The following is a 15,134-nucleotide window of genomic DNA, read 5'->3' as shown; positions in this document are numbered from 1 at the left end:
GAAGTTCGGAGTCGTTGCTGGCTCTGCGCTGTGCCGGCTGTTGACAATCGTTCAAGACTAACCTGTCTGGATTATGCTCAAACTGATGCTAATTGTAAAAAAATAAAATAAATCACATGCTTTAGTTCATTTTAACAAAATAGCATTACATTGCTAATTTTTAAGAAGACAACTTTAGTTGAATTGATCATTCTTTTAAAAACGTACCAACAAAATTATGAATTGAACCACTTGTGTGGGCTTGCATTACATACGTTTCTTAAATGTGTATTTGCCAGAAAACTACTACCTTATTGTGTCTTGGAGCAAAGCTATGCTTCAGAACTGTTTAATCAAGTGCTACAATAACAAAATGTTTCCACCACTGCCTAAACTGTTATTCGTAACACCTTTTTTTTGTTCCTTTTTATCTGTTCCCCTGTAGGTATGCTTCTGTCTCCCTGCAGCAAGAGGGCTGCAGAATAAATGTTCCTCTTCTTTATTGGCATTGTTTTATGTCCTTTTTAAGCGACTGTATGCATTTCACAAATTTATCTTTGAACCATAGGTATGATTGATTTTAAACTGGGTACAATCGGTGCTTAATTTGAGCTGGATCTTGCTGGAACACGATCCAGGAATTCTTATTTTGATGAGGTGCGTTCCGGTGACTGCTTGGATCCAGTAACTCTCAGGCTTACTAATAATAAAGTTCTGAACAAATTTGACAAATAAAACTTGTATTGGATATGTAAACTGAAAATATTTACGTAAACACTAATTTTAAACAACAGCCACTTACGAGCATACAAGCTGCCTCTTCAAGTAGCATGTCCAAGATGTGTTGGGCTAGGTACCGTCAAGTAAGGGGTGGGGGGGTAGGATGCTTGACAGAAGCAGTGTGTTTACAAATAAAGGTAAACATAGATTTTAGTCTGTAAAAATACACCAAAATACAGGAAATTGCATCTGCTTTATTCAAAAATTTCTGGGGGAGGACCCCCATACCCCCTGCTGGCCTGCCCGCTCTTTGCATTCCAGCATCAATTGGTTTACAAATTAAAAGCTCTGGGTACAATCTAATGAAGTTTAATTTGTTACCACTGCTGGCCCTTAGTATTGCACATCGCTCTCTGTTGGTGAGGGTTGGTATTGAAATGAACTACCGAGGATAAAGAACATGATGGTCGTTTCTTGGTTCCTTTGAGTCAGTCTTCCCTCTTTAGTCAAACAATCCGGCACTTACTCACTTTACATTTACTGTTTCTTTAACGGTCAAAAACGAAGTGCCAGTGGGCTGCTTTACTTGAGTGTGACAATGATACTCTACCAGCTTTTATATTAACCTCACAACCGTGCGTTACATGGCAGACTTGTGTAAGATCACCCCTAAGACAAAGTCCAATCGAGGGCTCTTGATGCAGAAGCCCCCAGGGGGTGTCCAGGTCAGTGAAGCTCATTTCACAGAGTGGAAACAGGGTTGACTTCATAGTCAGGCAAAGACTGACCATATGTCACTTTTAAAATTGGTTTGGTTTGAAGGACAATGAGACACGTGTTCCCTTGGTTTTATGTAGAAGGAAATGCCAGCAACTTCTTGTGACTACATCCACTTTAGTTAGACATGTGGGAAGCATCATGTATTGCAATACGTTTCAATGCATACTCCCTTAAAGACGTTAAGAAAAGGTGGACTCCAAACAAAGTTTATTTGTTTTCCGACTGGATGATTTTATTCTTTTTTTTTTTACTCAAAAGTAAGTTATAGTGACTTGTCCTCTTATTTATTATTTGAAAATTTCAGGGATTATTTTTTTCTCCCTTGTGATAATTCTGTGACATTGTTCAGTCGTCATCTTTCCAAGAACACTTGTTTTAGCATCAACTCATTGTTTTGATGCCAACACTTTAATATCTCCCTTGTCCTCAAATCAATCACTCATTGAAGCTCCAGCTTATTTTTTTTTCCCCTCCGCATCAGAGATAAGACTACGTTTCTGGTCTTGTGAAGAGAGCTGCATTTACTATTGATCAGGCAGGCCAACAACGGGGGATTCTTAAATCGGCGTTAACCTTTAAAAGAAAAGGTGCAGAGTGAAATACTTTGGAGATTTGAAGCTGTAACATCTATGGGAGCTGCTGCTCCACATCTGCTACATACAATATGTCACATAAATACATTAATCCCTTCATAATTTATATCAGTAGTGAAACCTGCTGGGGTTGGAAGCCTGTGGCAGACTTTCCACCTGAGAGGCTAAACATGTCACAGCACAGATAAGCACATTTAGCTGCCTGAAATTCACCTCTGGATTCCCACTCCTCGCCTGCAGAGTAAGTAGGCAGATTAGGTGGTCTGTTAAACCCACAGGAAAGCACTTATTTAGAAATACATGAAAGGGCAAAGTGAGCCAGGCTAATGACCGATGCCGTGTCACCGGCGCACTCTTGGGTCTTTTATCATTCTGGAGAGAAGGCCCCCGTCCTCTGAATAACCCTCATTATATCTGAGCTAATGTTGGCGATGAGGATGTTCAAGTGATAAAGCACCATCACAGCCCTTCATTATACAGAAAGAGAAACAGGCTCGGTGGAATTGTTCTCGACCTATAAAATAAATGCAATGGACAGAGAATAACTCCTATTTTAGCGACTACGCAGGAGGAGAGGTGCTTGTTCATCCTTTGACCATGGGATGGCACTCTTGTTATTCTCTAGGCTCAAATGACTGTTGCTTTCTGCATCACTGCTCCCACTTTGCCTTCCCCTTTCATTTATTCTTGACTGTGACAGAGAGGGAAAAGAAATGCTTAATGGTCCCCTAATAAACATTTACTTAAATAATTAATGTCTATTTTGAGCATATATGTCCACTCGATGCCTCTTGTAATTCTAATAGCATAAAATAATTTGTGATATGTAAAAAAAAAAAAAAATGTTTCTTACTAAAAAACATTTTTTTTCTCTTCCTTATATTGACAAATATTAAACTTTCCGGGCTATGATTAAATGTTTAATCAATGAAAGACACATTATTTCTTGTAGGAATTCACATCTTCTGCCACATTTCATACAAAGTGACTCTGTTACTACCGCTTCAATGTATGTGGTTGACATCTTCTCCAAAATGTAATCATCCGATGATCATAGTTTTAGAAAGTTTTGTTAAAATTTGTTCACTAGGTGTTTTGCTAACAAATAAACAGAGTTGACTCCAACAGTTTTACACAAAGACTAACACTTGGAACATTCATTGTGATGAACTCTTAGCAATAATCATGCCATATTTTAGGTCACGATCTGTAAAGCTGACTGAGTTATAGCCATTTTTGGGGGTGGTTGAAGGGCAGTGTGCAAAGGCATCTATCTCAAATCAGGTTGACTCCAAATGTTAACCAGCTGTAGATGCAAACCCAGTGATTACTTTATGGACGTGTCATTAAAATTTGTCCAGTGGTTCATGAGATACTTTGGGAACAAACAGACACCAAGAACGTGTACTTTGTATGTCCGCTCATACACAAAAGTTTGAAAGTCAGCTGTCTGTAAATTAAATGTCAGTATGTTATCACGAAAGGAAGCTAAAAGTGAACCGTCCTTCAGCTGTGTGTACCTCTAATAGCAAAAGTAAGTTCAGTTTTCCAGTATAGAACAAACCTATTTGCGCTGCATCTTTTTACTGCCTGCAATTTAGGATGATCCCTCAGCAAAACCTCAGCACAGACGACGTCTGAGCACCGTATAGAATCATCAAACCTAATAGAGCTCAATTATGTCACTGCAGTATTGATGACATCACCCCTTACATGCAGGTTGATCTCTTTGTAAAACCTTGCTTTAAATATAAATATTTAAAAAAAAGTTGAAAAAAAAAATACACTTGACTAAATTTATCAAAGTCATTTAGTTTTAGGTTTTTTTTTGTTTTGTTTTTTTGGTGATATACAAGTTTGATGGTCTTTTGGAAGAGGAGCATCCTTTGGGTTTGTGAATCCCATCCAAGCAGTCCTCCCCCCTCCTCAGGGTCACTAAATTAATGGATTCTGTCAAAGGATGTTTAATTGGTCTGCGCAGAAATGAAAAAGCTTCTGCAAGCTCAAATGTGTTTTTTTATTTAATGGTTTTTGATTCTAGGCTTTTTAATGTGAAATATCAGATGGGTTTAAATGTGTGAGCGGCTGAACACTAAACCATGTGAGAGCTAATCATTTTTGTGTGGGGCTGAGAAACTGCTTAGAGTTACCTGAGGTGTGCTAATGTGTAAAAATCAGATACGAAGATGTGAAGCTGTAATATAAAGGTGATATATGGAGGATATATGTATTAGCTTTTTCGCTTTGTTTTGTTGTTGCATTCAAGACAAAGGAAGTCAGCAGACACAAATTGCTGCTGTCCGTCTATGATCAGTAACAGCAAGACTCACTCATTAGCAGGATTGATGTAATTCTCCATTATAGGTTAATGAAAGAACCCATCAAGCAGCCCTGTTTTGACATTAAAGCAAAGTAAATTACAATCTGACAAGTAATTAATTACAACAAGGTCGCGTAAACCAGTCAACTTTGTAAGAGCTGATAATTGAAATATTTTCAAAGTTTGAACTGTCACTAAAACATCGAAATAATAAACGACAACCTTACTGGAAGTGAAAATATTTCTGATTTACAGAATAATTTAAAGAAAAGCAAAAGTTGTTGGATAAATTAATGAACTTTAAATTCTGTTTTATTTACAAAGCATCAAAGCAAACTATAAAAACTCATTTAGTTTGGTGTGATAAAAAAAACAAACAAAAAAAAAAACAATGTTTCAAAGAAAACAACTGTTATTTTCTTTTGGAGCAGTTTGCCACAACCAACTCTTCATCTGTCCAAATGGACTACCGGTTAAGGGTGTTTTCACACCTCATAGTCCGGTAGACTCGGTTCGAGTGGGGACCAAAATTTCACAACATTTGTTTACATTTCAGCTGGTGTGGTTCACATTCACACTGCACTGAGTCAGTCGAGCCAACATGTCCCCCCCCCCCTCGCCTGTGGTGGCGCTGCACCTAGAACTACTGAAGGAAACAACACAAAAACCTCTGAAGAAGATGATCTTCTTCTTCTTCTTCTTCTTGAAATAAAAACAAAAATGGAGTGGCATCAAATTTTAACGATTTTAGGATTTTTTTTTTGTCAGCATGAGCGGAAGACAAGGCAGAAGACCATGGAGAATGATGTTTTTCACACAAGGTGGCTGAGACGGCTCCGTATGAGGTAAGACAAATGTGCATTTGTTTGCCCTGCACTGTAGTCCGCTTCCCGCTTTTGGAGGTCCGCTTGCATTCACAATGCATTCGAACCGCGCTAGAGTTCACTTCAAGTTATTTAGACGGACCAGAGTTCACTTTTTTGGTTCACATCAGAGTTCGATTAGGCATTCACACCACCCCAAACGAACCAGACTTTCTAGGCAAACGGCCTAGAGTTCGATTAAAGCGACTAAACAGGGCAGGTGTGAATGCACTCATCCTCCATTGATGTCTAATGGACACATGGATTCCGATGAAGATGTCAAAATGGTGGTTTGTTTGTACAATAAAAGTAAAAAAAAAAAGTTATTTGAACTTAAGTTTTTTATTTTTTATTTTGCAACCTTGTATTTTTATTTATTTATTTATTACAATTTGTACAGTTTGTATTTTGTAATTTGTGTTCTTTTACATTTTGCACCTTAAAGCACTCAGGCTCTGATGAGTTACTTCTATCAAGGTCGATGCATAAAACATACAATGGAAATGCATTTTCATGCAGACGTGGTGCACTTTTAAGTTTTTTTATTTCTTAGTGTCTGTTTCTTTTCCCCAGAATTGTTTTTCATTATTCCTGCAGGTGGGTATTTAGGAAGCACACTGATTGTAGACCTTAAGTAAAGATTAACTTTAGGTCCTTATCACAGTTACGCACAGTAGTTTGCACACATAAAAGATTCACCTCTCAGCTGATGATTAACTCCTTACACTACCATCAGATGTTTGCAGTTTACCTGTAAACGTGTAATTATGGATGCTACTGTTGTTAGTGCAATTTAGTCCTTCGTGACCAGCTGCAGCCAGATATAAATACTCAAGAATATATTTATCTGGGTGGTTGTAATTTCTTTATTCTGCTCAGCCGGCAGTTTCTGCCTCTAATATCAGGAGAATTGAAAACACAGTTACATGCAGTTTTAGTAAAGAAGTAATAGTATATTCTGTTTGATGCACTGCTGCCTGCAAACAGGTTAAATGTGGTTTGGCATCATCATCATCTTCTATATGTGAACAGATCTCTGACATACAGTAGATGTGTTCTTTTGCAAAGCACAGGATGAAAGACCTACATTCATTTGCTGACAGGCGTCATTGAATTTGCCTGTAAGAATCATGAGTCCTGTTTAGCTCACTCACAACGCTGTGGCTGCATTAAGCCTCAAGGTGTCTGAGGTTTGCAATAGTTTTTTTTTTTTTTTTCTACTGATGCTGTCAGACTGACAGTATGATCCATCAGCAGGTTAGACAGTCACTGCTGCACAAGTAGAACACAGAGGAAACATTTATGGGTGTCTTGCTTGGATGCCTGCTGTGCATGTAATTATGGTGGCGTCTAAACGTTCCTGCGCTACAAACAGTAATTTTGAAGGTTGCTGAATTTGTTTATCAGTTTTTATTCGATCATTCAGCACCAATGCAAGAAAATATTTCATTTCCAAATTTCCAATCTTTTTAATTATTCTGCAACAACAGTTTTCTGTTCCACTGATTCCTAACCTTGCTATGCTTTATTGACCTTACTTTTACATTTAAAACATCTTTTTCTTTGAATAAAACAAATAGTTTTAAACTTTGGTTCCTCTTTACGCTGGTAAGAGACACAACCTTTCGAGTAAACAAGAACCCTGTATAATGAGCTCAGCATTGGAAATGCCTACAATTACTTTAGAAGTCTTTCTGGGCCTAGAATCTAAAAAAATGCATCCAAGTGAACTTGCTATAGTCACATGGTGTGTTAGTGAAAAACATGCTTTATTTACAGCAGGACTGTGTTTGCAAGTCAGGGGTAAAATGTATACAAATTTCCTGCTGATTTTCTCTAAACCTAATAAACATAAGGGGTTTGTCACTTGGTATGTTTAAAGCCAACTCTATTCAGAGTCAGAAAGTCAGTTTCTTTATTGTGGTGGAACGAAATTATATACACAGGGTCCCAGTTACATCCAACAATAAAATGTAAAAAGAAAAACTAATATCTAAGATATGAACTAAGAAAAATTTTAACTAAAAATACACTAAGCACTAAAAGCATAAAAAGAATACGCTGAACAGCGGCACAAACTTGAGTCTGTGTGAGCAGATGAGTACAAATGAACACAGCAACATGATGTAATTATTCATAGTGATCATCCTGGCTAGAGAGTCATGAGTCTAACAGCCTCAGGGTAGAAGCTGTTCCTCAGTCTGGTGGTTCTACACTTAATGCTCCTTAAACTCCTTCCTGAGGGGAGTGGGGCAAGAAGTGTGTGTGCTGGGTGAGTGGGGTCCTTCATGATGCAGGTGGCCCTCTTCCTGCATCTGGAGGTGTAAATGTCTGTGATGGTGGGGAGGATGACTCAAACAGACCTGTGCAGCCTTCATCACTCCACAAAGCTTTTCTTTCTGCAGCTGCGCAGCCTCTTCTATTACAGAGAATGCAGCAATAGATACAATTAAATGAATAAAAACATAAAATTGTAATGTACATCTTGTTTGATCTGAAATGCTAAGGATTCAGTGTTAAGCCTGAGCAATGCCTACAATAACAAAAAAAAAAGAGGGAACAAATGGCAGAGAACTCATCAAACTTTCACACGATCGTATGTTACTGAGGCAGAATAAACCAACCGAGGCAATAATTACCCAAACTGAATATTCCTGGCCATGTGCTCTCATAACACCAGCATAGCTCATGTCAATGGAAAATCTGTTTGCTGGTTTCATTAGAGACTATTTTTATTCAAGAACAGCAGGACACTACAGTATCACTCACGTTTATCTGCATGAGGTGCATGGGCAATAATTGCATCAGGAACTTGAAATGTATTGGGCAATATTATGGAAAGCCAATTTAATTTCAAGCAGACAGCGAGATAGGAAACTTGTGTTTCTTAACAGCAGGTGCCCTTGTGCCAAGGGTAAAAGTCTGCAGCATTTGGCAGGTGACAGGTGTGAAGGGATGAGATCAATGTGACTAAAGAACATACTGGCAGAATCTTAAAATTATCCCGTCAAATTAAAACAAAATTAGTTTTGTATGTGTTGTACACATGGCTTTATGTATGGTTTAATTAAATAACTGTGAAAGTAGGTCTCCCTCTGTTAACATATCCTTTCCTGCCTTTAGACTCCTGATGATGAGCCAAAACATTATGGCAACCCCTGCTCAAAATGCTGCCGACTCTTTTAGCCATGCCAGAACTGCTTGCGCTGGCTGAGACATCCGGTCTGTGAGATCTCTGAAGGTGCCCTCTGCTATCCAGGCGCCAGGATGTAGGACAATCCTTTAAGTCTTGTTTATTTTCAGGTGGAGCTGCTGTGGATCAAACTCGGTCGAACACACCTCCATATCCTGCCACAAAGTCATGTTTCATCCCTCCTACGGTCACTGCTGTTGGGATCTTACAAGTTGATGCACCCTGTTATAAAAGATGCCCTGACACAGTTGTCTGGTCACATCGATTTGGATCTTGTCAAAATCACTCAGGTCTCAACGCTAACCCATTTCTCATGCATCCAACACTAGTTCTCTTTACGTTCACTTACCGTTTAATACTCACCAGACCTTGACGCATAACCCTTTCTTGTTCACTCCCTGGGAATTCCTTTCTTGTTCACTCCCTGGGAATTGTAACCAGCTACGACTCTTGCTGTTTTCACAGGCAGAAAGTTGCTAAGTGAAATCCAGCTGTTGTACTGGATTTATCATGGTATTCTATTCATGTCTAAGTGTTTTATCAAGTGTCTGGATAGATGTTTGTTTGGAGGGTGCTGACCCAAGCAGCCATTGTGGGATTAGTTGATGCTCTGATCTCCATACTAATCAGCACACTTGCCGTTTCCCCAATTACTTTACTGCTGGTTGGTCTTTTGTTCACCCACAGCAATCTCCCTCAGGAATTGAGGTGGGCTCAAAGTAATGTAGCATTTACATACCTGAGTTTGGAAGATTAGATGGCAATTATCCAACAATGGGCCACATATAAGTAAGACATCAAAGAGTAAGTTGGATATAATGGTGCTTCTATGCAAGTGGGGTGCTTCCCATTCAGGTCTCATAGGATTTTCTGATCAAATAACAGGCAGCCCTCTGCTCCAGTTTGTATTATGTCCAAAGTGATTTATCTCCACTGTTAGGCGCATTGGTTGCACCATTCTGTCGAGCAGAAACGATTCAAGGATTCAGATTGAGTCAGAGATGCAGCAGTGACAGCAGCTTGCCGTGGGAGGCTTTATCCTCAAAATCACCATTACTTTAAACTTTGCCAATCAAATCCATCCAAAGGCTGCTGTGTCCTCCACAAAAATGCTACACAGGCATTTTAAAATGTGGCTCTGTGCTTCACGTTACATCCCAAAAACATGTAAACTGGCTTCGGATGCATTTCAGATGCTTAAAATACAAAATCAGTCGAGAGATCATACTTGCTTTCCTAATTTAGTATTTTGAGTGAATTGTTGTGCTCATTCCGTTGACTGAAACTGTATATGCAGACAATAAGAAAGAGAGAACGTCACATAAGAACATGTTGTTTCTGTCTTCAACAAACTAGTTATTTGACAGAAACAAATATTGACACCATACATATCAGTTAAAAATTAGATTGCTTTAAATGATTACAAAATAGTTAGAAAAAGGTCTTACCAAAAAATCTTTAAACACTAGTCATCTTACCAATCAACTTACCAATACATACAGGAAGTGAATGAATTTAGCTGAAAATTCATTTGACCGGTCTTTTTTAATAAAGCTACTCATTGCAAATTCATGAAAACTTGATGAGTAAAACAAACATCTATCCATCCATCTATTGTCTTTACTCACTTCTTCCTTTTTGGGTCACCGAGGTCACTGGTGCCCATATCCAGCACTCACTGTACGAGAGGTGGAGGACACCCTGGACAAGTCACAAGACCATTACAGAAACCACATAGAGACAAACCATTCACACCTAGGGACAATTTAGAGTTACCATTCAGCCTAACATGAATATTTTGGGTCTGTGGGAGGAAACAATGTGTTTGAGGCACTGGATTCTATAACGGTTTGCTTCTCTGTTTATTGATTTATCCAAGACATTTGATACAGTGGACGACAGTATCCTGTTAAATAGCCTTCTCAAATTGGGCATCTCCAAAGAAGCATCTTATTGGTTTGTAGATTATTTGGCAAATAAGACACGATGTGTACAGATGGCTGGCGTAAGCTCAAGTTTTCTTAAGGTAAAAACGGGTGTACCCCAGGGCTCTGTCTTGGGGCCCATCTTATTTACAATTTACATTACTGGGTTATGTGAAAATTTGCAAAATCCCTCCTACCACTTTTATGCTGATGATTGTGTAATTTACTGTTGTTCATATTCAATTGCTCAGGCATTTACATTTTTACAGGTATATCTAAGTATAAAATCCAACAATATTCCTGTCAAGTCATCTGGACATTTTTTTTTTCTTGCTGAGATGTTTTGTCCTTCATCCAAATGACTTCTTCAGTCTGACTGAAAATACATCAAGCATTAAGCTTATCAGCCTTATTTGTTTCCGTACACAACACTTTGGCCAACAGTGTTGTTTTTAAAGTGCTTTATATTTCAATCAAGGATCCACATGTTTTTTTGATGGATTCACCCAAGTGCTTTGTTTACAGAGTGTAGACCCACATTTCAGATTTGGATTCAATTGAAAAATAATCATTTTTGTTCTATGTGTGGGAACATTAATATGTAAAGTTCAAGGGAAAGAAAAAAATGTATAACCCTCATTGCTGCTAAATCTATTATTTCTCAACACAATGTCAGCTAAATACAAGAAGTAAAATATTTGGCTAGCATTTATTTATTGTGCAGTTGTAGAATATTCTGTTTTAAACATAATGGATTGTTAAATTGCACACTGTCTGTCTTAACGGTCAACCTCTCAAAGTGACATTAACATGTCTCTCATTTCCATAGATTGTCTTTTCTTTTAAGATGCTGTAAGACACATTGGAAGGTTAGTATAACTGAAACTATGTGCCAAATAGGGCCTAAGCAGAATACTGATTAGACAGTGGAATTAAGTAGGATTTATAGCAGGGATGAGCTCTTCATTTATTCTTTGTACTACCACCATCCTGTGTGTTGTCAGGCTTTGGGATGAGGCTTTGTCTCTGTCATGGATTGCCTTTATGCTTTTTTTTCCCAGCCACACTAGCAGAAAAGACTTTAGAGATGGCGATATCAGCCAGTAAGATTTATTACTAGTGCACCAGTGCAACAACTTGTCCAAAAGGCAAGCTGTTAAATTGATTATTATCAAATTTTGCACATTCAGGCTCACAAAAGCTTGGATGTGCTTTTTAATCTAGCACCATTTTTTCAGAGTTAAAGGATTCAGTAAAAATATAGACATAAACTTTTAGGCCATTTCTGAAGAAAATTATTATTTTTTGTTTATCAACTGTAATAAGACAGAAATCAGATAATTTGTATATTAAAACTGCATCAAGTCATGTTTCTCTATTGTTTGTACATATGTTTTAAGGAACAAAACCAAACCCTGCTATGAGTTTTCCCTATGTGATTATATGTTAAACCAATAGGTGGCAAATGGATTTCTATTAGATGGCATTAAGAGACAAACACTGCTTTCTAAAAGCAGATTATAAAACAAAGTGTATCATTAAAAAAAAGATAAAATAAAAGTATAAGATGCACAGAGGAAAAATATAGAAATTGTCCTTATTTCATATATTGATGGTTCGGTACCATCCAGCCATTATCTTTACCCACTTCTTCCTTTTTGGGTTACGGGGGGTTACTGCTGCCCATATCCAACAGTCACTGTGCAAAAGGCGGGGGACACCCTGGACAAAAAACAATCCATCACAGGGACCCATAGAGACAAACGAGACAGACAACCATTCACTCTCACCTAGGGACAATTTAGAGTTAGGAGAAAACCAACACATGCATGGAGAGAACATGCAAACTCCAGACAGAAAGTGTTGTTTATATCTTAGGTATATTATTTTACATTTTTGGTTGGTAGTACAAGCATCATTTAATTGCAATGTTTATAATGTGGACCCCAGGAAGAATATTCTCTACTATGGTAGAAACTAATGGGGATCCTTAAATAAACAAAATAAATAAATAAAAATAAACAAAAGCCCCTGACTGGGATTCGAACCAGCAACCTTCTTGCTGAGAGGTAACGGCTCTACTAACTGCACCACCATGCAGCCATGGTTCTGTACCTAATAACTTAAATACTTGTCCAAAGTTTTTAAAAAGTTGTATTTTCTTCATAACGACCAGAAGTGAAACAAAGCATACATTGATGTTCTTTTAAGATCTTGAACATAGTCAAATATAATTTAAAGTCAATTGTATTTTTGCAACAACACATCAGTGCATTCATGTTGAGCTGAAATCCCCAGCCTTGAACTGAATAGGTGCATGTTCAAATCACAATTTAGGTAAGCAAAGCTCTGGAGCAGCCAGTGGAGTTCTGTTTGATGAATAGGGATTTTAGTGGCTAGGGTTTGCTGAATAACTCTAAAGAGTGCATCCCTAGAGGCACTTCAACATGTTTGAGCTCATTTTCTGGTTGAGCGCGGTTTTGGACAAAGGTAAATCAGGGAGTCACGATGAGCAGCCCAGTCACGGTAAAAGTAGAGGAAACAGAGTGCAGCGCGGAAGATAGTCATAAAGGCTGATCTTCAGAAACCCCATTAGCCACCAGCTGTTTCGCTGTCTGTCACACTGCCTCCATGCAATCTGCACACGTTCCATGCGGAATAACCTTGTTTATCCCATATTTTCCAGTAACTTTACGACAGCTTGCTTAATGATTAAAAAAGGCAGAGTAATGAGAGTGGAGACGCTGAAATGTGTCATCTTGACTGGTTTGTGGCAGCATATTGGCTTATATCCGTCATTAATCACACATGGTATCAGTTTTGCTGCAGCTGTGAGGAGCACAAGTTTTAAAAACTGTGTCAGTAGATGACAGGTAGAGATTAAAGAAGCCTGTTAAACAATTAGAGAGATTTTACAAAACATTTGGTGGCCACAAAGTGCATCAGACTGTTTTCTATTTTAACAACTGCAAAGAATATCCTGATGCATGCTCAATAATCCAGGTAAAAAAATCTAAAAAAGTTCAATCTGGTCCTCTGGACATTAAAAAAACAACAAAATAAAACAAAGCAAAAAAAATGTAGAAACGTTTCGTCTTTCATCTGAAAGATTTCCTCAGTGTGAGGTGCTGTATTCAGCTCAATCTCTTAAATAGCACCTTCTCAGAGTGGATCAACCAGTTTGCTGCTGACAACCAAAACCAGCTGCTCACATGGTCAAGAAGGACCATCAACCTAATGATGGATCATTAGTACACTGATGGCTGTTTACTATTCACAGGAGGCTGAGTGACACTAGCAATAACAACATTGTAAGAGGGGACAGTTGAACCCGGAGGCCTCCGCCCCTGTTTAATGATGGACAATTTATTTTCACAAAGATGGCCTCCTTTACTCCTCTCTCAAACCATTGTTCCTTTCTGTTCAGGATGTGAACATCTTCAGTGTGCTAATGATCCATTGTTAGGCTGATGGTCCTTCTTGAGCATGTGATCAGCTGGTTTTGGTTGTCAGCAGCAAAACTGGTTGATCCACTCTGAGAAGGTGCTATTTAAGAGACTGAGCTGAATACAGCACCTCAGACTGAGGAAGTCTTTCGGATGAAAGACGAAACCTTTCTACATTTTTTTTGCTTTGTTTTGTTTTTTTGAATGTCCAGAGGACCAGATTGAACTTTTTTAAACTGCGTAGAATTGTTACGAATCCAGAAATTATGAAGCAAACAAAAAAGCCTTCAGGATTTTAAAATACATTTTAAGCTGAGCTAAAATATTAATTCAATCATTATTTATATAGGTTAATCCCATTGAGCCTCGAGGACTCATTTACAAAACAGATCTGATTTTAACAAAGAGTGATGACAACAGTGGACAACAAAGGCAACAGTAGACAATCATAAAGGATGCATACACATTGAGAATAACAAGTGAAAATAAAATAGTATTTTAAAAAATGTAACAAAAAAACTGCTAGTTTGTAAGGCGATGTAGAAAAACTAAAAACAGTAACATGCATGTAATGGTTTATCCCAGGAATTTAGCAGATGTTTGAAGCCACTTAGAGAGGTCAAGGTCAAGAGCTTCAGATCTTTTTGCAAGATATTCCAGGAAACAGGAGCAGAGTAGGAGAAGACCTGTTGCCTAGTTCAGTCCTCACTAATGGAACACTGCATGCAATAATGTCCTGAGAGTGCACACTGTAGTTGCACTCACGCAGAGACATGTAGAAGAAGATGTATGAAGGCAACAGAAGTGATTTGCAGATAAAAATGTACCATTGAGAGCGTCTGCGTGAAGTTAATGATGTCCAGTTACCCAGTGGATACAGGGTGCAGTGGTGGGTACGATAGTTACGGTTATGAATCTGAGCGCACCATGATAGACAGTGTCCAACATCTGCAGGGTTCTTGTAGGAGCGTTCATGTCACTGTAGTCAATGGAGGGAAGGTAAGTCGTAGTCACAAGGCGTTTCCTAGCATTCAGAGTTAGACAGATCTCTTTCTGAAAAATAAACCCAGTTTAACTTTCAGTGCCCTTACTACTGTAGGTTTTCCACGTGGAGCTTAAAAGAGAGATGCAACTCAACCAAGATACCCAAATATTTGTAGGAATCGACAAACTCGCACCATTTGAGGATTAAAATCAAAGGAAGAACTGATGGGACCGACTTCCTGTTTGAAAAAAGCATCATGTTGATTTTGTCGGCATTTAGGACAAATTTGAGATGGAACAAATCCGACTGGAAGATGTCGAAATCAGATTG

The sequence above is a fragment of the Nematolebias whitei genome, chromosome 13 (genome assembly GCF_014905685.2).
Source record: "Nematolebias whitei isolate Nwh7 chromosome 13, NemWhi1, whole genome shotgun sequence".
Classification (NCBI taxonomy): Eukaryota; Metazoa; Chordata; class Actinopteri; order Cyprinodontiformes; family Rivulidae; genus Nematolebias; species Nematolebias whitei.
This window is presented reverse-complemented; position numbering follows the sequence as displayed.